This window comes from Palaemon carinicauda, chromosome 25 (assembly GCF_036898095.1).
Source record: "Palaemon carinicauda isolate YSFRI2023 chromosome 25, ASM3689809v2, whole genome shotgun sequence".
NCBI classification, from domain to species: Eukaryota; Metazoa; Arthropoda; class Malacostraca; order Decapoda; family Palaemonidae; genus Palaemon; species Palaemon carinicauda.
In genome coordinates this window covers 91,717,867-91,740,307 of record NC_090749.1, presented here as the reverse complement: position 1 = coordinate 91,740,307, position 22,441 = coordinate 91,717,867, and the positions used below count along the sequence as shown (strand labels likewise).

Genomic DNA, 22,441 nt, shown 5'->3' with positions numbered 1-22,441 from the left:
GCCTTCAATTGTCACATCCACATTAATAATTATCGAAACATTTAAAAAACAACTTAGAAAATCTTCTTCTTCTTCAGTTTCTTCTTGAGACTTTAATGTTTCTGAGGATTTCCAGATGAATTAATTGATGTCCCCACTATTCTATTTTGCATAATCTATCAAAATAATTAGTTTGAGAATTACTTTACTTATCTTTTCGGGAAGAATTTAATAAAGAAAATGTCATGTAATTAAAAATATATTTTAATACTTATAAGGAAAAGTCTATTTATCCTAATATTTTTGTTATATGTCTTTCGCTGCATATTATCTACTCGTTTCCTTCTGTGGATTTTAGTGATAACAAAAAAAGTTAATTCCTGATCTGATAAGACATCACACAAGAGGAATGTCCTCTTAAGAGTTCATTGGCCCAGGCAGTAATGAATGCAGTAATCTATTTTGAGTTAGAGTTTATTTTCTAATAAATAAACTTAGAATCAAAGAAGTATATTTAACTAAGGCATAAGGACTCCATCATTATTCCAAAGTGAAGTGAATAATCATGAGTAGGGTTTTAAGTATTGTTTAGGATACAGAGAAATACATATTGATTGAAGCAATAATTTTGGGCTTGGATGTGTTGCTTCTATTGACGTCAAGACTATGGTTTCCGTTACTGAACAAGACAAGCATCTTGATGTATTGTAGACTAGTTCATGATATGATTCTGAGAAGAGACCCAAGTTGGTCTCTCCTTCCTAAGTAATTGAAGAAAAAGAGGTCGATAAGAGTTGGGAACATTGGCTTACAGGGGAGAGACTATAAAGTCTCTTCACCTTTCAAAGATAGAGATTCAATGACACAGGCACGAAGGATAATAATCACAGACTCATTGCCGAATTGAAGACTACACTCTCATAACTGGTGATAGGAAACCTTATAAATATAATTTTATACAATTTTTTTCTTTAATATCCAATAATGATACATTTATGATAAGATATGATGGAAATATTAAAATTCATTTAATTGTTCAATTTTACTTAAGAATATTAGTCCATATCAATTATTATATCTATACTCATTTCTCGAAGCAAAGTTTCTTCAAAGTCAAACAATAGAATTTCGTCATTTTTCTTTATTGTGGAGATTCCGAGAGAATTTAACTAAACGATTTTGAAAACTTTATTCTATATGCAAAAAGAAAAATAATATCTTTTTTGGTTAATTTATACTAAGGGAAGTTAGCAAGAGAACGTAGGCCCTTATTTCTTATTCACAGCCCTATCAAAGCCAAAAGAGCCAAGAGCTTCTCAACATGACACAGAAATTAACACCAATAAACATATTAGGAAATTAACATTATTTGAATGTGATGATTCATCTGTTATTCATTGTGCATCTGAATATGTAAAGTAATAACGACAATATAATGTAATAATAAAGATAACAATATCAATGTTTTCAAAAACCTCTAAGCTGTGAAAACAAAAGTTTCGTTAACCTGCAGAGCTTAACTTTAGTTCAATGTAACTTGGAGGAACAAGGACATATTGAGATATAATTATCAATATTGACTGTTATTATCAAAACAAAACCAAAATGATTTTATATAATATATCTGATAAATTCTATAATAAAAAAATATAGGCCTATATACCATATAACAACACATTACTGGGCAATCTAGAAGCAAGCAAGCTGCTGACGCAAGAGCCCGTGCTTTACATAGGGTAAAGCAAGCTAACAAACAAGTACGTTGATAATAATGAATAAAAACCGAGCAAGCATTAAATTTTGCCTAGAGCAAAAGCTTGTAAGTAAAAGCAGAAGCTCAAGACAGCCTCAAGTAGCAAATGCTTAAGCAAAAATCAATTGCTTGATATCATGTGATTAATAATTATCACCATTTGCTACCTTTTGCTTGATGGACTTGTAGCCTTTGCTTAAGGGCCCAGCCACGTGCGACTGTCTTGGCTAGCTATAATTTTCAATTTAACTCCTGTCCTTTCTGTCGCCATGACTGTTCCAGGCCTTGGCCATTTCACAAGAGAATTGTAACCTTTTCAAGCCCGCCATTGTACAGAGCTCTACTGCCAGGATATATCCAGATGTGACTGCCAAATGTGCAAAAGTGACTCCAACTACAGCAATAAGACAACTCGCCTAGTTAACTGGTACCAGACACGTGTTAAAAGTGCCCTCAAAAATATATGACAGCAAGCTACCCACTGCCAACACAGCTCAACCTTCTCCGAAGTCTCCTGCCACAAAGTTGGTTCTGCCCTCTTCAGAATCCCCTGCCACACAGCAATCACCTTCACCCACAGCACAAGCTCCACTCACGGCATCTAGCCCCCTCTCCAATGTCATAGAGACAAGGAAATCCACTTCCAAGGCCCTAGCTATCTTACCCCCAAAGAACACCACTATCTGGACTGCAACTGGCTCTAGCTACTGAAAGAAGCCTCTGCTATGTTGTCCAGCTCTCCATCATCCCAGCCTGAAACTAAAAACACTGAGAAGAAACCTCTTTTGAGATTCAAGCTAACACCAATAAAAAATATCACATCCTTTGCTGCAGTTTCTGCCCTGGTAGACTCAAAGCCCAGCATCCAAATCACACTCAGACTCAACCTCAAGGATGAACTCGTCATCACCCCTTTGGATAAAAAAAGTGTTTGCCTTGTACATATGGAATCCTCCCTGGTGCTCTTTGATCCAGCAAAGAAGCAGAAGAACACAGTCCTCAGCTATCCAGCGACTATGCCTCTGCCCTCAATCACATCCCTCAGCTACATTGCAGATGCAGAGGCCCCAACATTTGCATATGTGTAGCAAACTTCACCCGACCCACATATGCATCAATGCCTGCAAGGAAGGGAAGGAAACCCTTGCCACCTGTGTGCTCTCTCATCATGCCTGGAGCAGGAGGTGCCCAGAGCATCTGAGAAGGATTACATCTCTGAAAGACAACTCACAGCGAAGCCCATCTGAAGCACCATCGCAGCCGCCCAAATCTCCGATGAGCACCTCGACAGAGGCCTCAATAACAACCTAAACCTTTAATCCTTAACTTTCCAGCACTAACACCTTCTTATACTCTTTCTCCTTTCCATCCTAGCCAATCGCTCACCCAGCATATAGAGTCCTTGGATTTAGAAGACCATATTCCCATAGCCCTTCCCATTTTCTCCAAAGTCCTATCCCTCTTCAAAGTTCCCAAATCCTTTTAATCACCCAGTCAAATACTCCTTTCCCCAAAGTCTCACCTCCCGAGCCTGGAATAGAGATAAGTTCTTCACTTCTAACTGCTCCTTTCTCTCCTACTCATAATTCTTCCAATTCCTCTCCCAGTCTTTTCTACTCACTTTGACTCGCTGCTATATAACTTTTCCGGATCACCTGAAGATTAGGGTCCCCAACACTCGCTAGGGTCGCTCATCTTCAGGTGGAAAAAAATTGGGGTCTTTCTCCTTCAGGTGAGGAATTTAAATTTAAAAATGGGATTAACAAGCTAACTAACCAGTTTATAAGTTAATTATTATTAGTGTAACGACATGAGTGAGACTAACCAATATAAGTGCTAACAAACTAATTTATAAGGTAGCAAATAGATTTTTTGAATTGACGGTATTTGGAAAAAAAAATCTTATTTTTCTTTAATAGCTAAGAGACAAAATGTTTTTACTCTTCAACATAAAACCAAGTGATAAAGAATCCCTCACGGATCGTGCAGCTTATGAACAAGTTGTGCAGCCACTTTTAAAGGATGATTCTCTTCCTGCTATCAACTGGTTAAAGGACAAGAATCTTTTGAGGAGAAAAATTAAGTGAATTCAGTGCCGAAATTCAATGAACTGGACTAAACTGTCTTCTATACAAGATGATTATGTGTAGAAATTCCAATTTAAAGAGTATATTAAATCTAAAAGCAAAGCTTCTATTTGTAAGGACTCATTCTTTGCTAAATCTGAACTTTCACTACAGAAGTGGATTCAGGATAATATTCTAAACATTTCAGAAAAAAAATATGATTGATATTTACAGGTTTTTTTTAGAGAAATCTGCATGAAGTGTTTTGAGGCATACCCTGTTAGACTTGATGGTAATGGCATAATTGCAAGATAATACGCTTTTAATTGAATATGGGTTATTTGTATAAATTTGTTCTTTTAAACAAATTTTTGATAAAGTAGTTTTAATGAATATATATTTGCTTCATTTTTTCTATAGTATTATAAGCCAAAATAGATCACCTGAAGATTGGAGATGCCAATAAGCAAGGGTCGCCTATATTCAGGTGAAGAAAATCCGGGTCTCTCTTCTTCGGGTGAGTGTAGTTGGGGTCCTTTATCTTCAGGAGAACTATTTGGGGTCGCTTATCTTCAGGTGATTCACATTTTCTACCACTATGATTCTTCCTCTTAGGTCCATGAGGAGCCTGGTTTTTGTAGGGCCAGAAGCCTGCATTGGTAGGCCCTGTATAAGAGAAATTGACATCCTCCAGTCAAGCTCGTCGAGCAACTGCAAAAATAGTGTGCTCTGCTTGAGTGCCCCTTGCTTAGCCAGCCAAAACTACTCAATAGTAGCCTACTATTACTGCTGGTCTTGTAAGGACAGTGAAATGAGCTATCACCAACGACAACTGACAGTTTATTCAAACATGCGTGGGAATATAATACAAAGTGCGGACGGAAAGGTAGCACGCGCACAGGCGCCAATCCTGCTTGAACTAACCGCCAAAATATGTGTGTTTTTTCACATGTACAAATATTTGAATTACAAGTCAATAGAAATAGGTATTGAAACAATAAATACATGAAATTGTAGCTCTGAGGGAGCGGAATAAATATATACAGTTAGCCACGGCGTGGCGAAAGGAGAATTTAAATAAAATAGAGAATTCGATGAATTTGCTGGACGACGGAGGGAGCGATGTCCTTACAAGTACTCCCCCCAAGACATCAGGCGGTGTAGAGGGCTGATGAGACTAATCTTCGTGTCGTTTCGGGCGTCGGAGGGTTCCTCTTGTTCTTGAACGGAGGGGCGCGTCGGAGGTCGGCGGTCGGCGGTCGGCGTATGGATCGCTACCTCTCGTCGTTGTTTGTTGTTTTTCTTCTCATTGGGCGCCTTGTTTTGAGGCGGCACTCTGGATCTGCCAGGCCCCGCGGAGGCAGTGTCGCTCCCTTCGAGAAACGCCGGTTTCACGCGGTCTATCGAGACTCAGTGTTCTTGGCCATGCACGTCAAGAAGGAAAGCTTTCGTCGTTTTTTTGATTACTCGGTAGGGGCCTTGATAAGGTCTGGTTAGCGGCTGTTAATGAGTGTCAACACGGACGAAAACATACCTGCAGTCATCCAGGTTTCTCGGCTTGAAATGCTTGGTTCTGTCATGGTAAGTTTTAAGACATGGCCTGAACTTTCTGGCGATGTTCCTTAGATGGTCCAGCTGTGTGTCGTCGGTTGATGTGGGAAAGAATTCGCCGGGAACTGCGAGCGCCTTTCCGTATACCTTTTTGGCGGGTGATGACTCTCCATCTGCGCGAGGGGTGGTGCGAAGGCCGAGAAGTACCCAAGGAAGTTGTGATTTCCAGTCCCTGTCGGTGCAGCTTGCCATCAGGGATTCCTTGAGGGCGCGATGAGTTCGTTCGACCATGCCGTTTGCTGCGGGGTTGTATGCCGTGGTGCTGTGGAGAGTCGTTCCCATCAGGTTTGCCAGAGCGAGCCAAATCTCCGACAGGAAAGCGGGGCCTCTGTCTGTTGTGTTGTCGTCAGGAATGCCAAATCTGCTCACCCAGCTTGACAAAAGGGCTTTGGCACATGCTTGGGTCGTAGCTTCGGTCATCGGTGATGCTTCTAACCCCCTCGTGGAGCAATCAATGATTGTCAGCAGGTAGCGAGCAGATCCCGAAGGTGGCCAAAGTCCCACGACGTCGATGTGTATGTGACCGAAACGTCTTTTCGGTTGGGGAAAATCACCTATCCCCGATTCGGTGTGACGGCTGACCTTGCTTCTTTGGCAGTTGATGCATGTCTTCGCCCATTCCCGGGCGTCCTTTTTGATTCCTAGCCAGACGAACTTTTCAGACAGCAGGCGAGCGGTGGTGCGTCCCGAGGGGTGTGAAAGTCCATGGATGATGTCGAATATTTTTCTTCTGCAGGAAGCTGGAATCCAGGGACATGGGCGGCCAGTGCTGGTGTCGCAGAGGATAGTTACTCCTGCTGGCCCGAGGGGAATCGCAGTTATCTTGAGCGCGGATGGCCCCGTCAGGTGATCCTGTGCCTCTTGGTTGGTGCGCTGCTCGGATGCGAGGTTGGCGTAGTCAATTCCCAGGTGGATTGCGTCGATTTCTATCCTTGAAAGGGCATCCGCGACTGGGTTTTTCTTTCCGGGAACATAGCTTATGGTGCACCTGAATTCGGCGATTGCTGCGAGATGACGTTGTTGTCGGGAGGACCATGCGTCTGTCGATTTTGTGAAGGCGTGTACGAGGGGTTGATGGTCCGTCGCGATGGTGAAGGGTGTGCCCTCCAGGATGTGCCTAAAGTGGTGGATGGCATGGTAGACGGCGAGGAGCTCCCTATCGAAGGTGCTGTATCTTGTTTCGGCGAGTTTCAATTTTCAGCTGAAAAATGCCAATGGTCGAGGAGAACCATCGACGAGCTGTTCCAGGACAGCCCCACAGGCGACGGTGCTGGCGTTGGTCGTCAGTCGCAGGGGTGCGTTGTCGTCGAAATAAGCCAGGCTGGTGGCTTTTGCGAGGGCGTCCTTTGTCCGGGTGAATGCGTGTTGTTAGGGGGAACCCCACTCAAGTTTCTTCGCCTTTCCCTTCAGGACGTCATCGAGGGGTGTCAGGGTCTGTGCGACGTTGGGGATGAAGCGCCTGTAGTAATTGACCATCCCCAGGAACTCCTGAAGTTGGCAGATGGTCGTGGGTATCAGGAACTTTCTGATGGCGTCCACCTTGGTTGTCATGGGTTTTATCCCTCACGAGGATACGCGATGACCGAGAAAGTCCACTCCTTCCGCGCCGAATGTGCATTTGTCGAAACGTACGACCAGGCCATTCTCCTGTAGGCGTTTGAGGACGACACGGACATGCCTCCGGTGTTCCTCCTTGGGCTTTCAGAATATCAGGATGTCGTCGACGTAGCAGACGCAGAATGGTAGGTCGCCCAGGATGCTATCCATTAGGCGTTGGAAGGTCGCCCCCCCATTGCGTAGACCGAAGGTTGAGTATGCGACGGTGTAGGATCCGAACGGTGTCACAATGGCAGTTTTCGGGATGTCCTCTGGAAATACGGGGACCTGGAAGTAAGACTTGAGAAGGTCCATCTTTGTGAAGTATTTCGCGCCGTGCAACGCATTTGTCAGGTCTTGCATGTTGGGCAGGGGGTAGTGGTCGGGCGTTAATGTAGTTAATGTAAATAATTTAGAGACATAAAAACAATTCTCTTTTTGAAAGGTGAAGAGACTTCGTCTCTTCCCTCCACATACTCATCACTAACACAACGAGCATCTTCCATGAATCCAACCTTCCTCTCTGACTTCTTTCACAAGATTGTCGCTTATTGTTCCCAATTAAAGAATCTAGGCAACGCAACTTCCGGAATCTGGATTAGCATTTGGAGATTTTGGACAATTTTGTTAACCACGACAATGAAGTGGATTCGAAATTGGATATGTCGAGGTTCCTCTGTTCTTTCTTTACCTTTTTCATACATTTGAAGTCAATTTCATTATATTTTTATTATGCCATTACATTTATTATCAATTTATAGATGAAAAGGATTCTGATGAATAGAGGGATCCTCATTGTCTTCAATTTCGTTTAAAGGCCGCTCATGAAAGGCAGAGCCAATTGACAGTGACATTGCCCTATCAAGCAGGACAATGCCCCAGAGACTGACCTTATATACATATGATCAGTACCCAAGCCTCCTCTCCATCCAAGCTAGGACAAAGGAGGACAGAGCAATGGCTGCATGACTCAGCAGTTAGAATTATAGGCTCTCCCAAATACTCATCCTTAGCTCACAAGGATGGTGAAGGTGAAGATGCAGCGACCAAAGGAACTAACGAGTTTGAGTGGGACTAGGACCCCAGTCTGATGATCACCAGACAAAGACGTTACCAACAGGCCGCCAAAATTGTTCATTTGGAACAATTAAAAATTACAGAAAATCCTTTTACAGATTTTTAGATTTCTGTAATGAATGTGAAGTAATATTTCCCTGAATTTCTATCCCAATTAATGTTAGATTCGTCAGTTCTTCCAATTCCTCATTCAACATCATCATCATCGGTTGAAGTCGATGAGAGAGAGAGAGAGAATCCTTTCTGAAGTTGAAACCATATTAAAAAAGTGACGCCAGAAAAAGACTGAATCACTAAATGGTCTCATTATTCTAACAAAGGAAAATGGATGCAGCTGAAGGTCTCCTCCATGCTCTGATTAATGGCAACTAATTAATTAGTGCTGCAATCATCAAATGGGAACATAAGGCGTTTGAAGAAAGATAGTCCCAAATAGTTGTTTGGTGTCTGTAGGCCTATTTTGGTTGTTAATTCTGGTATACAGTTTTTATTTATTGTATTATAAGTATCATATGTTCATCACCCTTATAGCAGTTTTAACTCAGAAAAGATCAAAATATGGATAAATATTTACCCATATAGCTACCATAGATAAAACATGCATCCATAGGCCTACTCTATGTAGCCTATAGGTCTACTGCTTTCCTCATGTTAAGGGTGTGATGGAAAACAGAGGCAGCAGGAGAGTTCTAGATCTTTCTAAAATCTTCTCAGGTATTAGATAAATATATTAGTATTTGAAATTCACATTCACAATGGAAAGTTTTACTTTGAGCCAAATCTACAGAGACTGAGTCGTTAATCCATAGGATTTACTTTTGAATGTTTGAGATGTTGAAATAACTGGAAAATCTGGACAAAACAAAGACTAGGAATTATTCATAATACTTTTATTTTGAGACTCAAAATCTCACCATACATTCTTATCATGAAATAGGTTTATTGGAGCCACTGAACAATTACAATGCAGTAGTTAACCCTTTGAGTGAAGAGGAAAAACTTAATTAAGCTCCTACCAGATATCAAAACTTCTTAATAAATGTCATATTTCAATTTCATCATTTTCTATCTCTGATATTCAGTGTTTTACTCAAGAAGAAATGAAAATGAGAAACTAGGAATTAAAATTTACACAAAAATAGCCATTTATACGATAATGTTTCCAAACAAAATGTATAGTTTGATTCTTTCCTCAAAACACGGGCTCTTGCGTTGACATCTTGTAGAGCCTGACTCTTATATGCCCTACTGAGCGATACAGACGTCAACCTTTCCAACTTTAGTGAAACAATTCTTTGGGAATGACAAGTATATATATATATATATATATATATATATATATATATATATATATATATATATATATATATATATAGAGAGAGAGAGAGAGAGAGAGAGAGAGAGAGAGAGAGAGAGAGAGAGAGAGAGAGAGATTTTATGATTGATATTGACTAATCTTTTCTAGTAAAACTGAATTACAATATAAATTCAAGTAATATATTCCTTGATAATTTCCTAAGTTTGGGTATATATATATATATATATATATATATATATATATATATATATATATATATATATGTTGCGACCCATCTCAGAATCTGCACCGTGTTGGAATATTCTCATTTGGCGCTGCGCAATGTGAAGATTCCCAGATCGCGCGACCAAGTTGGAATCGTATTTTGGTTGCTGTGGACTGAAACGGATTCACGTAAATACTCCAACTGACTCGTTTACCTTATATGGCAATAGGTGTGTTAACAGTATTAGGTTCTATGGGGTGATCTCCTTGTCGTATATGCAGTGATCAGGCCATTATGTAAAGTCAGGTCATTATGTGTGTTTAATTTGTTTCCAAGGCGTGTTAGTTATTGTAGTATGGAATTGCTACCCCTATCTGTCACTGTGTTTAGGCCACTTGAAATTGTTGAATGTCAGCCTCTAATTCACAAACAATGGGGAGGGTGTTGTAGTTCAATAACTAATATCATTTTTTATGCATTTGATATTTTTTAAACAGTGTGTATGTTTATTTTACAATGATTCAAAGCACCTTTAACATACTGTCAATTGTCATAAATTACAAATAATTTTTTGTTGCAATAATAACCACATCTTGATGTTGGGAAGTCAAGAAAGGATATACAACCTGCTGGTCGTTTCTCACATTAAATGTAATGCAATTAGTCGTTACAAACCAACAAACATCCATCACATTACAGCAAACATACAAGAACGCTCTGATCATGCACATACAGTACAACCTCTCTGTAATGTGTGTGTGTGTGTGTGTGTGTGTGTGTGTAAATTGCCTTACCTTATGTAAGACACGGGCTCTTGCCGCTGTGCAGCCCGTGAAAGAATATTGTTTTAATTTAGGTAATTAGAATTAACAATGATAGCTTTGAACTTGAAAGGGTTACAGTGTTTTGTTCAATAATAAAGGGATTAAAAATAAAAATGAGACTATAATTACTTTACAAACTGATGGTTTGAGCTACGTTAGATTTAGATAGCCGAAGCTAATTGATGTAAGGCCAAAAAGTAATGGTAGTTTCGAGTGAACTGCTTATCCTCATTCAGCAGCCTGGGATATTGGTTATGTTCCCAGGTGGGGGTAATGGCTATACACCATGCTTCCCACGGGCAGGAATTTGCATAGCAGATTCCAAGTCAATTTGCCCGTATAACTGAATGAGGGACAGGACCCTCTAGCTACCACTAAGCAAACAACAGGGGAAAAGGGAGAGGTTGACAGGCATGACAACAGAGAAAAGGCCCTGGGATGGAGACTCCTTTCTAGGTCCACGAAAAGGAAAAATATGATAGACAGAGTCTATCAAGTCAGAGAGAAAGTGTTATAGCAGATAGTCCTATGGGAGTAGAAGATCGTGGGAAGGAAAGAAAAGCAATTTAGTTGGAGGCAGAAGAAGGGCGTAAGCCATCCCAGGGAAAATTTAAGCATAAGAGATCGCTAATATAGAAAGAGTGTTAGCAGAGGGGGAGGGAACTAGCAAAAGTTAGAAATTCATAATAGTAATAGAATGTTAATTTAAAAAAAGAATCGGCGATTAAAACTAGAGAAAGAAAAGTTTCTTAAATATAAAGAGGAAAGGAGGTTGTGTCGACAGCAGGCTATTTTTAGATGTAGTGTAGTGACTATAGTGGCAAAATTTTACGTTAAATCGCGAAAAAGGAGATAGGAAGTAAGTGAGAGGAGGGGGAAAATAGGGGGGAAGAAGGGGGGAATGACAGAGAATATTATAAGGATAAAGTTAAGGATTATTACTAATTAATTGTCAAGCTAATTTATATAGAAAAACTGGAAGAAAAAAGATATTTAAGATACGGTAAAATAAAAACCAGCAAAACTTTTTACGCTAATTCTCGAGTGAGTGAACGGGAGAGAGAGAGAGAGGGGGAGGGAGAGGGAAAGGGGATGGTACTGATCTGAATATTGTCATTTGGCGATTTTTATACCAATCTAACTATTTAAATTATAAAAAGGAGATCGAAATTAAATTTAACGAAAGGAATAAGTTTTGAAGAGAATTAATTTTACGTTAGTTTCGAGAGAGAGAGAGAGAGAGAGAGAGAGAGAGAGAGAGAGAGAGAGAGAGAGAGAGAGAGAGAGAGAGAGAGAATAGAATAAGTTCGATTGAATCGTAGAAACCAGACAGACATTACGTCATCGGTGGATGGGAGGGGGTCGGGTTTGGAGGGATGGGGGAAGGATGTAGGTAGGGGATAGGGGAAGGGGATAGAAGACGACACACACACGCAAGGCAGAGAGTTTTCGTTTCGCTTGTCATCTGCAGAGATTTTGTTTTAACTTATATATCAATAACTTTTATTGATATACTTGTTATCACAAAAGGAATACAGTGGGATAGCGAAACGAAAGGGATTTAAGGATACAGGATAAGGATTTATGATTAAACAAAGAAAAACAGAATAAATAAAAGATATCAAGTGAGACTTTTTATAGTCATTCACTCGATAGATGTTACACTTCCCTGATCGCTGGGATTTACGTTTATAGGAAAAGGGCACATGAAGATAGGTTAGGATAAGGATAGAAGGATTTTGGGAAGGTTTGTGTGTGCAGTGAGCAGGGGATAAATGAAAGGAGATGGGAAAAGCAAGAGCAGTTTCCTTATGAGGAACACGGCCAAGGAATAACCATTTTCCAATCATTCATTCCCACTGCGCTTTGTGAATGTTCAATATAAAAAGGGGGGAGGGGGAGATTCTGTACAACGCTCGACCAGTAAGTACGAGAGAGGCCCCCCATCCCCTTACCAGTGTACTTGTTTTGGGGGGAAGGATCTGTAGGAATACTATCCTTAGAGGATAGGGGTAAGGATTCGGTAGCTATACAATTAATGAGTTTGTGATTCCGACAGTGAATTGAGTCACCTGAAACTATTAGATGAAAATGAGTTTGTGAAATGTGACTTAATAATTTAATACTATTTTATTGTTTAGAGCTGTTTTATCACCACAGGGAGGAGAAAAGGATTAGGATGGGATTATGAGGTTAGGTATTAGCCTAGTGTAAGTGATACTTTCGAAATAAGTCCCATAGACTTTTTGCATAGGCCTAGGTTTGTGTTTGTGTATGTATGATTTTAGTAGGCCTATTGTGGTAATTACTTTATATGGGATAAATTGGGTATTTTAAAAGGGTTTTAGACTAATTTAAGGTGTTTTACATTACGTTGTTGAGTTATCTGGGAGGGGGATAAGAACATAAAAACCCAGAAAGTGTGTGTATGTTTTCAAGGATGTGTTTGGTTACTTGTACAGCTGTGTAAGGGGGGGGGAGGGTTATGGATTGTCGGAGAGGGAAGGTATCTCTGTAATGAAGGAGGTAGTGTTTCTAAGGGTTCAGCTCCTGTAGGAAGGTTACAATACAAACATGGTCTATCTTCAATATTAATGATTTGCCAGGTGCAGAGGTAACCCAGCCGTAACCTGTAAATAATTACTGTTAATTTCCTATTAAGGGATTTGGGCATATTATGAGGGAGGATATTAGTAACCGCAGTGTACCACGTAACAGAACGAGAGCCCTCAGGCAAGATTTGACGAATTAAACTTTTCTTTTGAACGTGACAATAGTCATTCATTAATTTTTTGATATGTGAGAGAGAGGGTCTGCATGCTTTGCTTACAGTGGGACACCTCAAGGCACTGTTAGCAAAGCGGTCAGCTTCATCATTTCCTTGAATACCTACATGACTTAGGATCCAGTTGAGGGTAACTCTCCTGTTCCTCTGAGCATAGGCTGTAGCCATAGCCTTTATGCTGCTAATCAGGTAAATGTTTTCAGTGAAATTTCGCTTTGAGATACTTTGAATGGCACCTCTAGAGTCAGTGTGAATGGTAGTACGACCTAATTTAGAAAGAAAATTCTCCAATGCCTTTGCAATAGCATAGAGTTCTGTCTGTGGGATGGAAGCATGATCAGAGAGCTTCCAGCTATTTGAAAAGGTGCTGGAAAAGACAGCTGAACCAGCAGCAGGTAAATTCATGTCCACAGAGCCATCTGTATAATAAACATTTGTAGAACTGGTGCTATTAATGGAATCCAGAGCTGCAATCTTTAACTGTTGAATAGAACATTGTGATTTAAATGCTGGAAGAGCAGTATAATTAACTTCAATTAGATCAGTACTCCAAGGAGCAGGAGGGACATAGCTTGGATGAAATTTATCATGTTTTACGTTGTTAACCCTGGATAGGTACGGTGGGTCGTTTGCGACCCCGAGCGTCAAAAAAAAAACAGGTTTTTCTCACGTGACTCACCCCTGTGACTGAATTTGTGGGTGATCGACCTGCAGGAGGTGTCTCCCCTACACGCTCTAGTAGTGTCCAGATGTGCATTGCTGTAGCTGTACTCCTTCCCCGATTTCTGAGACGCGTCGGGGTCGTTCGCGTCCGAGTTTACCCTTCTGAGGTAGTTTGCATAATTATCAAAGTTATTACGTATTATGAAATTGTCGTAGAATGGTGCAACTTGTATAGGTTATCAGTTGTGGAAAGTCTTGGTGGATTGTTTGGCTACCATGTGCATGTTTTTTTTTTTAGTTAAAATGTCGTTCATCACCACGAGGACCATTTTACCGCGAGTGCCCCTTTTTCCTTTTTTTTCATTTTTTTGCCAAGTCATTTTTCCGTAAGATATTGCCAAATAGTGTCATAAAACTTTTGCTTGTTTAGTGTTGGAAAGTGTGTCTAGATGATCTGGCTACCCATGCATGACTTTGTTTTTGTCAGATACGACGTAGTTATTGGTATATTGGGTATTTAACTGCGGCTACCAATTTCTGTTTTTTTTTCAATATTTGTAAAAATTACTACGTAGTAAGGAATTGCCGTATATTATTCATTTTTTTTTCATGTTTATGTGTTAGAAAGTGTGCCTTGATGGTTGGGCTAACACGTGCATGTCTTTTTTTTATCTGAGATGTCGTATATTAGAATGTCGGGCATTTTACCGCGAGTGTCCCTTTTTAATTTTTTTTAATTTTTTTGCCAAGTCATTTTTCCGTAAGATATTGCGAAATAGTGTCGTAAAACTTTTGCTTTTTTAATGTTGGAAAGTGTGTCTAGATGATCTGGCTACCCATGCGTGATTTTGTTTTTGTCAGATACGACGTAGTTATTGGTATATTGGGTATTTAACTGCGGTTGCCAATTTCTGTTTTTTTTTTTCAATATTTGTAAAAATTTACTACGTAGTAAGGAATTGCCGTATATTATTGATTTTTTTTTCATGTTTATGTGTTAGAAAGTGTGCCTTGATGGTTGGGCTAACACGTGCATGTCTTTTTTTTTTATCTGAGATGCCGTATATTAGAATGTTGGGCATTTTTCCGCGAGTGCCCCTTTTTATTTGTTTTGCATTTTTTTGCTTAGTCATGTTACCGTAAGGAATTGGCAAGTAGTGTCGCAAAACTTATATTTTTATAGTGTTGGAAAGTGTTTCTAGATGATCTGGCTACCCATGCCTATTTTTTTTTTAGCCAGATATGGCGTATATATAAGTATGTGTTCGATTTTCCTGTGATTGCCATTTTTTCGTTTTTTCCCATTTCTTTCAAAATTACTACGTACTAAGGAACTATCACAGAGTAATATTTCATTTATATGTTTATTTGTCGGAAAATATGCCTTGATGGTTTGCCTAGCACGTGGCTGAAATTTTTTTTTTCTGAAATGCCGTATATTAGAATGGCCATTTTTCCACGAGTGCCCCTTTTTATTTGTTTTGCATTTTTTTGCTTAGTCATGTTACCGTAAGGAATTGGCAAGTAGTGTCGCAAAACTTATATTTTTATAGTGTTGGAAAGTGTTTCTAGATGATCTGGCTACCCATCCCTATCTTTTTTTTAGCCAGATATGGCGTATATATAGGTATGTGTTCGATTTTCCGGTGATTGCCATTTTTTCGTTTTTTCCCAATTCTTTCAAAATTACTACGTACTAAGGAACTATCACAGAGTAATGATTCCTCTAGATGTTTATTTGTCGGAAAATTTTGTTTACTTTTTTTTTGATTGAATATCATCAAATTTTTTTAGCTAAAATATTGTTTTACATTTTTTTTTTCGATTTTATTTCCCTTCAAAAAAAATTTTTTGGGTCAGAATTTTAATTTTATAGTCGTAAAATAATCGACAATTATCCAGCAACCCACCATACAATTTTTATGCATATCCAATAATAATTAGATTAGTAAATAACACCTTGAAATTGACATACCCTTCCTACATTTCAAGTGGCAGATTAGGGAGTCTGAGTCAGTGTGGTTGGCGGCCATTTTGTGGACATATCCGAAGCGTAAGCTGCCCTATCTATATATATTCTTGTTCCCTATAGAATTTGTGATATTTTGGTATATTTTTACCTGCATAAATATCATATTATATATTAAATATATGTATTTTTTTACGAAATTTCCAAGTACTCAAAAAATTACCTTTAGATATGGCCCCTGATATAAATGTAATTTACAAAATAATGAAGATTTTTTTACATATTTCTATTTTAGGATAACATATGTTTATTCCCTAAAAAAATTAGCCACTTCCTATTTCATTTGGGTACCCAAAAAAATTCATGAAATTTGGACAATTTCTTTTGGCCAAAAAAAGTTACCCTTTTTTTCTCATTTCAGATCTTCACCTCCATGGGTCTGACTTCATCCAAAATACATCAAGATGTGTCCTAAACATTCAAGAATCAATTCCTAAAAGGATTTGTGTATATATGTATAAACTTTTTTTTTATGAATTTTTATGTCAGGTCTTTTTTTTTTTCTACTTAATTTTTTAAAATATTTATAATAAATAGTTTTTCTGCAGATGAGTAGTATTTATCTTTACAGTTGTTTTAAGCATTCATTGAAGTTTATTTTTGGCAAAAGAAAAAAGGAGGTTACTGCAAAAACTGATTTTTCAAGAATTTTTTTTGGCGTCGGGGTCGTTCGCGTCCGAGTATACCCTTAAAGGGGTGTCCGAGGACCGTACCTATCCAGGGTTAATGATCTGTTGTATATTCACATCTCTAATTAACTGAATAAGTTTGCCAATATAATTATTTGGGGGGGTCTAGGTTTTCATGCAAATTGATGAATCTGTTTATTTTGGTTTTGAGTGGGGAATTCTTAGTGACTTTTAAAGTTTTAATTATTATACAACACATACGCATTTTCATTCTATCTGCAAGAGATAACAGGTTGGTTTCTTGCCTGAGAAGGTGAAGCCTTGTCCACATAGGGGATCCAGTGATTAATCTCATTGCATTATTCTGAATGACTTCAAGAGAAGCAAGAAGTATTGAGGGGAGGGAAGTAAGTACAGGAGAAGCATACTCAACCTGTGATCTGACTGCTTGCACATAGAATAGTCTCAATAAGTGTGAAGAGGCTCCTTTATTTAAAGAACATATTCTTTTCATTGCATTAAATCTGTTGTTGACCTTACTTTTAAGTAGTTTAACCTGAGTATGAGGAATAAATTTATGATTAATATTAACCCCTAAATAAAGGAAATTTGTAACCTATTCAATTGGGTTATTATCAATTAACAGAGGGGGAGGAGGTTCAAAGTATTTCATAGCCATTGCCTTAGTTTTAAGAGGATTAATTTTTAAACCTAATTCATTGCATTCATGAACAATGGCATTTAGAGCTCTTTGCATTTTTTGAGACTGATATCGAACAGAGTTTGGACATACAATGCAGATATCATCTGCATATATAAACATCTCTATTCCTCTGGGGAGTTCTATAAACAGGAGGTTTTCCATGAGAACATTAAATAGGATAGGACTTAAAATCCCTCCCTGAGGAGTGCCATTCTCCAGAGGGAGGAAGGGCGAAGTTGCACCTTGAAAGGTGACTCTAGCTTCCCGGCCCTGAGTGTACTCCTGAGCCCAGGACAGCAGGTGACCTCTGACTCTCTTGCAAACAAGAGAGAAGAGAATTGCAGCCACGCTGGCAAGTTCAAAAGCCTTCTCAAGGTCCAGGAAGACGACAAGGGCTGGTTTCTCATTGATGGTGGCCATAAGGTCTGGAATACATTCATGAGTGCCAACGCCTTCATTGAATGCATACAGCCGATGGTGTAGATTCCCAACCTTCCACTTAAGTCGGTTTAGGACCATTCATTCTGCAACCTTTGCCGTACAAGAGATCAAAGCTATGGGTCTGTAGGCGTTTTCCACTTTAGGTTTGAGAACAGGTTGGGTATCCTGCTGCCTCCAGAGCTGAGGTCTAACCCTTTCGACATGGGTTTTATTAATAAGTTTTTGATATTCTTGCTTAGCAGGGTCGCCCATGTGTTTGAGCATGCTATATGGAATATTGTGTGCACCTGGAGCAGTGTCCCTAGGTTTTGAAAGGGCAACATTTAGTTCATCCATGGTATACAGAGCATCAGTATCATCCATGGTATACAGAGCATCAGTATCATCAGATATGTGGCAAGCTGCAGTGACCATGGTCATCCTGATGGGGTAAAGGACCCGTTGTCTTTGTCTGGCCTGCAAGGAGAGGTTATCAGACTTAGATCTGTTGGCAAACTCTTGTGCTAATCTGTGAGCTTCGGCAGGAGGATCTGGGTGAGAGACCCTTACTGTGGATCTTTTACCGGATACTTTATTAAACCAGGTCCAGATCTTTCTGACAGGAGTGAAAGCATTAACCTCAGAGTACCAGTCCAACCATTTTTCTTTTTTAACTTCAGTCGCCACCTGTGTAGAGTGCCTGGCAACAGTAATCAAGTTTTGATAAAGAGCATCAGAATTGTTTCTTCAAAAAAGTTTTCTAGTTCTATTAAGCCACTTGTTCATGGCTTTGATCCTGGGATTATAATACCAGGAATCCTTATGGTCTTTGACAAAGGATTTTTTCTTGGGCATAGAGGATGCCGCAGCCTCATTTAGTTGTTCATTGAGGGATTGAAGGATGGTATCAGAGTCCTCAGGAGGTTCAACAGAATATCTTTCAGCCCATGATGTCATGTGCTGCTCAAAAAGATCCCATTTTGCGAAATCAGGGTTCCATCTCCTAGGGGGAGGAGGGGGGGGGGGGTTCCGGCAATTTTTGTAGCCTAAGAGAGAAGATAGTGCCATAGTGATCACTTGTGAGGATAGGATGCAGGTCCCAAGTGGAACCATTACTTAAGTTTTGGGAGATGAATGTTAAATCCAGTCGTCCCCCGCAATATAAGTGGGGATATCAACATTATTGAGGAGTTTTACCCCAGGAAAATCCTCAAGTAATGAATGAAGATGATCTCCAGTAGCATTGTTGAGTGAGGTTGACTTAAGGAAGGGGTGATGAGCGTTGAAATCACCTGAGAAAAGAGTATCCTGAGTCTCAGCAGCCGCAAAAAGCAGATTAGCATCAAGTACACTTGCAGGATTTCTGTAAATATTGTGTATTGTTAGTGAAGTGTTTAAAAGGGTAATTTGTATACTAAGTGTATTAACTTCGTGGCAGTCAATATCTGCAATTATTTTGGAGGGAATGGTGTTCTTTGCTAGTGTTAATAAGCCACAGCATGTGTCAGTGTAGTGTTTTCTATATACTTTGTAGTTAGCAAATTTGAAATTTGTGTTTCCTCTTAGTAATGTTTCCTGCAAGAGTATGATGTCTGGTTTCTGTATGGCCACTTGTGACTGTAGGAGAGCGTACTTCGGTCTAATCCCTAGGATGTTCCATTGTAAAACATTGATGTATTTGTTCTCCTGTGGTAAAGGGGAAGGGGGTAGACTCAAATCAGTGTCAGAGTCCGAGAATTTAAATTAGGAGAGCATGAGAAAGTGTGCCACATATAAAACTGATGGCAGACTTAAATTAGAAATAATAATTGTTGACAGATTTTGATCGTGAAATTAAAGAGATTTCAATTTATATCCTTCATAGAATATCAAGATGAAAATTGCAGATAAATTTTTTTTTTATAAAATGATAGATTTTGATTATTTTGATCTATATTAATAATTATTTCTTATTCCAAAGTAAAAGAGAAATGATAAAGGTGTTTTCCTTATAAGATTTGGCAAAAGAAGATGATTCTTATGTTTCAGATTTTACCAGACAACTTTAGCAAAATACCTTTGAAATTTAAATATTTTACAAATAAGTAAAGTATTTATAACCATCTTAACATAAATAATCATTATATAATAATATATTGTAGTATTTAATGGCTCAAATTGATTTTATATAGCAAAATTTGAAGTCAAAATGATAGTTATACATTAGAAAAGCCTTAAAGCATGAGTTTTTAGCTACTCTATTTAAACGTATTTATTTTCATATAATTCTAATTATATCTTGATACATTAAGACTGCAAGAAAACTAGAATATAATTATTATTTCAAAATATGCAATTTTAACCAAAAATTTGCAAATATTTGCAAGATATCAAAGGCAATGCAATCTGTGTTTACATACAAAGTTGCCAATTACCCTTAATTCATTGTTATTGTCTACTGTTATTTTAACTTTCGTCAAAGTCGTTATTTTCACTAGGGAATTTAGCACCAAATTCAAACTTTATCAAAAGACGTAAAATATTCCATATATTGATTATTTGGCAGTTTTTCTATATCATAAGTAAACTTTAATAAAATCTAAGGTATTTTCACTGAAATGTCTATTATTCTTTTTCATTTTGGCCCACGAGGTCTTGCTAAAAATCAGCTGTTTTTAGTAATACCAACTAATATCTGCAATGTACCTTTAATATATCACATTTCAAATCTGAATAGAAAATTGTTGGTATAAAATAGTAATTTTCATTATTTTCTAATTTGAAAGTTTTTACAAAAGTCATATTACAAGCAGACTAACTTTTGCAACATACATTAAAAAAATAACATTTAATAGACATAATTTGAAAGCTTATACAATAGTTATAATTTCAAATTAATATTTAGATATGATTTTCAATATGATATTTTGTATTTATAGATTCGTTTAAGGTCTTGTGTCATTCTTCTGGGGAAATTGTCCCCAAATTAGGAAAATCTATTTTGAAGATTTAAGCAAAATTATATTATTTATGGTCACAAAAATGCCTTAAGGAAATTATATAACACAGTATAACAATAAGGCAATACATAACACATAGTTTAGACTGTGTTGAAGAATGCTAGGGAGAAATTTGACTTATTTTAGGGGAATTTTGATATATTTTTTGTTTGTTTAGGGATTTTATTTCAATAACAACATTGCTGATGGAGTGTTGACACTGGACAAAATGTCTTCCTCAGTCCACAAGTTTTATATATTTTTGTGCGTTTTCAGTGACTTTGCTGTAAGTATGTGTGTTATAATTATCTGTAAAATGTAGAATGTCAAATGTGAACCGACTTAGGAGAGCTCTGGTGTGCTTCATTCTGTGCCTACTTCAGTAAAGTCATTCACAATCCAGGTCAAAATGTGGTCTATTCTGGTAGAATTATAGTTTTAGTTTAATACGGGACATTGACAGTACTCCATAAATTCTGCCCTGTATGCATTATTCAAGGATCTTTTCATTCTATACGTAATCTTATCCTATGCTTTAACCGACTGCCTTTGCTGTTGTTTTATTTGCAATGACATCAATGGGATGTGTCCTGGCCTAAGGTACCTCCACCTAACCTGACTTAGGTCATAACCTCCCCCCCCCACCTGTGTCAGGTACAGCATTTCAAAACAGAATACATCGTAGGCTGTTTCTTCTGTTGTCTGTAGAAGATTTTGTAATTAAGAGAAATATACAAAACTCTGAGGCTCCGTCCACACGATGAACTTTGTTTGAAGTGACGTCAGAAGTGTGGAAGCGGCGAACAAAGTTTTGTATAGTTTTTATCGTATTTTGGGCATTTTTACCAAAGTAATGAGACCTGTGCCCGATGGTTAGAGATTGCCTTAAGCACAAAGTTAAGTGTTTTCACCAAATCCTATGATATATCATTTCTGCATTCTCTTTAAAGTTTAAACACGTCCTAGTTTTATTGGCCCATGACGCAACTTTAAACTTGGTAGAGTTGTCAAAACAACACCTCTGCAGCCTTTGGGGTGTGAAAAGGGCCGATGTTTACAGAGATCGTAATGCTTCAAGTTGCAGCAATTTTCAATATAACTTGGGACCTTGATGTTATTGAAGAAGAGGTCAAGTCCAAAATAGCACTTCTTCACAGTCTATATAGACAAGAAATGCGGCAAATAAACTATTCGAAGAAATCTCTTTTCTTTGGACTCCATAAATCTTTTTGTCAATTTCAGGTATAATTTTACACAAACGCCTCTTGCCAATCCTCGTATTGTGTATTGGTGTATACGATGAAATCAGGAACTTATCTGCAAATAAATATAATCCTCAATTATCCTTTACGTACTTCTGATTAGCCGAGTTCGTAATTTCCATGAAGTTGTACCATGAGAAAATATTCCAGATATCAAAACTACATGACAGAGCAAGACAGAGTTGAAGCAATTTCAATTAGATATTTTCCAACATTCAGTATTTTGAAATAAAACTGCCTTCAATATAGACCCTAAATGATCAGAGTTAATTTATTCAGTGTTTGAATACTGAGTTTGATTGATTTGTGTTTTTTATGAAGACCAAAATGTTGCTTCTCTGATAATCATAAAATGTACCCTTTATGAATGCGAGTCATTTTCAAACTAATTTCAGACCTCGTTCAATCCTCTTCCAAACTTCATGTTCAAAACTCACTTTCAAACTACTTCTTAACCTCACTTTCAAACTAAACCTTTAAACCTTGCTTTTAAACTTAATTTTCAAACTCTACATCCAAAAATCTTTTTTAAACCACTTCCAA

At 38.2% G+C, this 22,441-nt stretch overlaps 3 long non-coding RNA genes across 4 annotated transcripts in view; 2 read left to right on the top strand and 1 right to left on the bottom strand.

Moving 5' to 3' along the window:
* LOC137618699 (uncharacterized) overlaps nt 1-22,441 on the top strand; it is a 375,124-nt gene that overhangs the window by 8,572 nt on the left and 344,111 nt on the right. The window lies entirely within an intron of this gene.
* The window catches only part of LOC137618703 (uncharacterized), a 313,464-nt gene that overhangs the window by 171,225 nt on the left and 119,798 nt on the right, over nt 1-22,441 (bottom strand). The window lies entirely within an intron of this gene.
* The window catches only part of LOC137618702 (uncharacterized), a 47,015-nt gene continuing 45,413 nt past the window's right edge, over nt 20,840-22,441 (top strand). Inside the window, exon 1 of the long non-coding RNA XR_011039804.1 lies at nt 20,840-20,922. This is a non-coding gene — a long non-coding RNA (uncharacterized lncRNA). The remainder of the gene's footprint in view (nt 20,923-22,441) is intronic.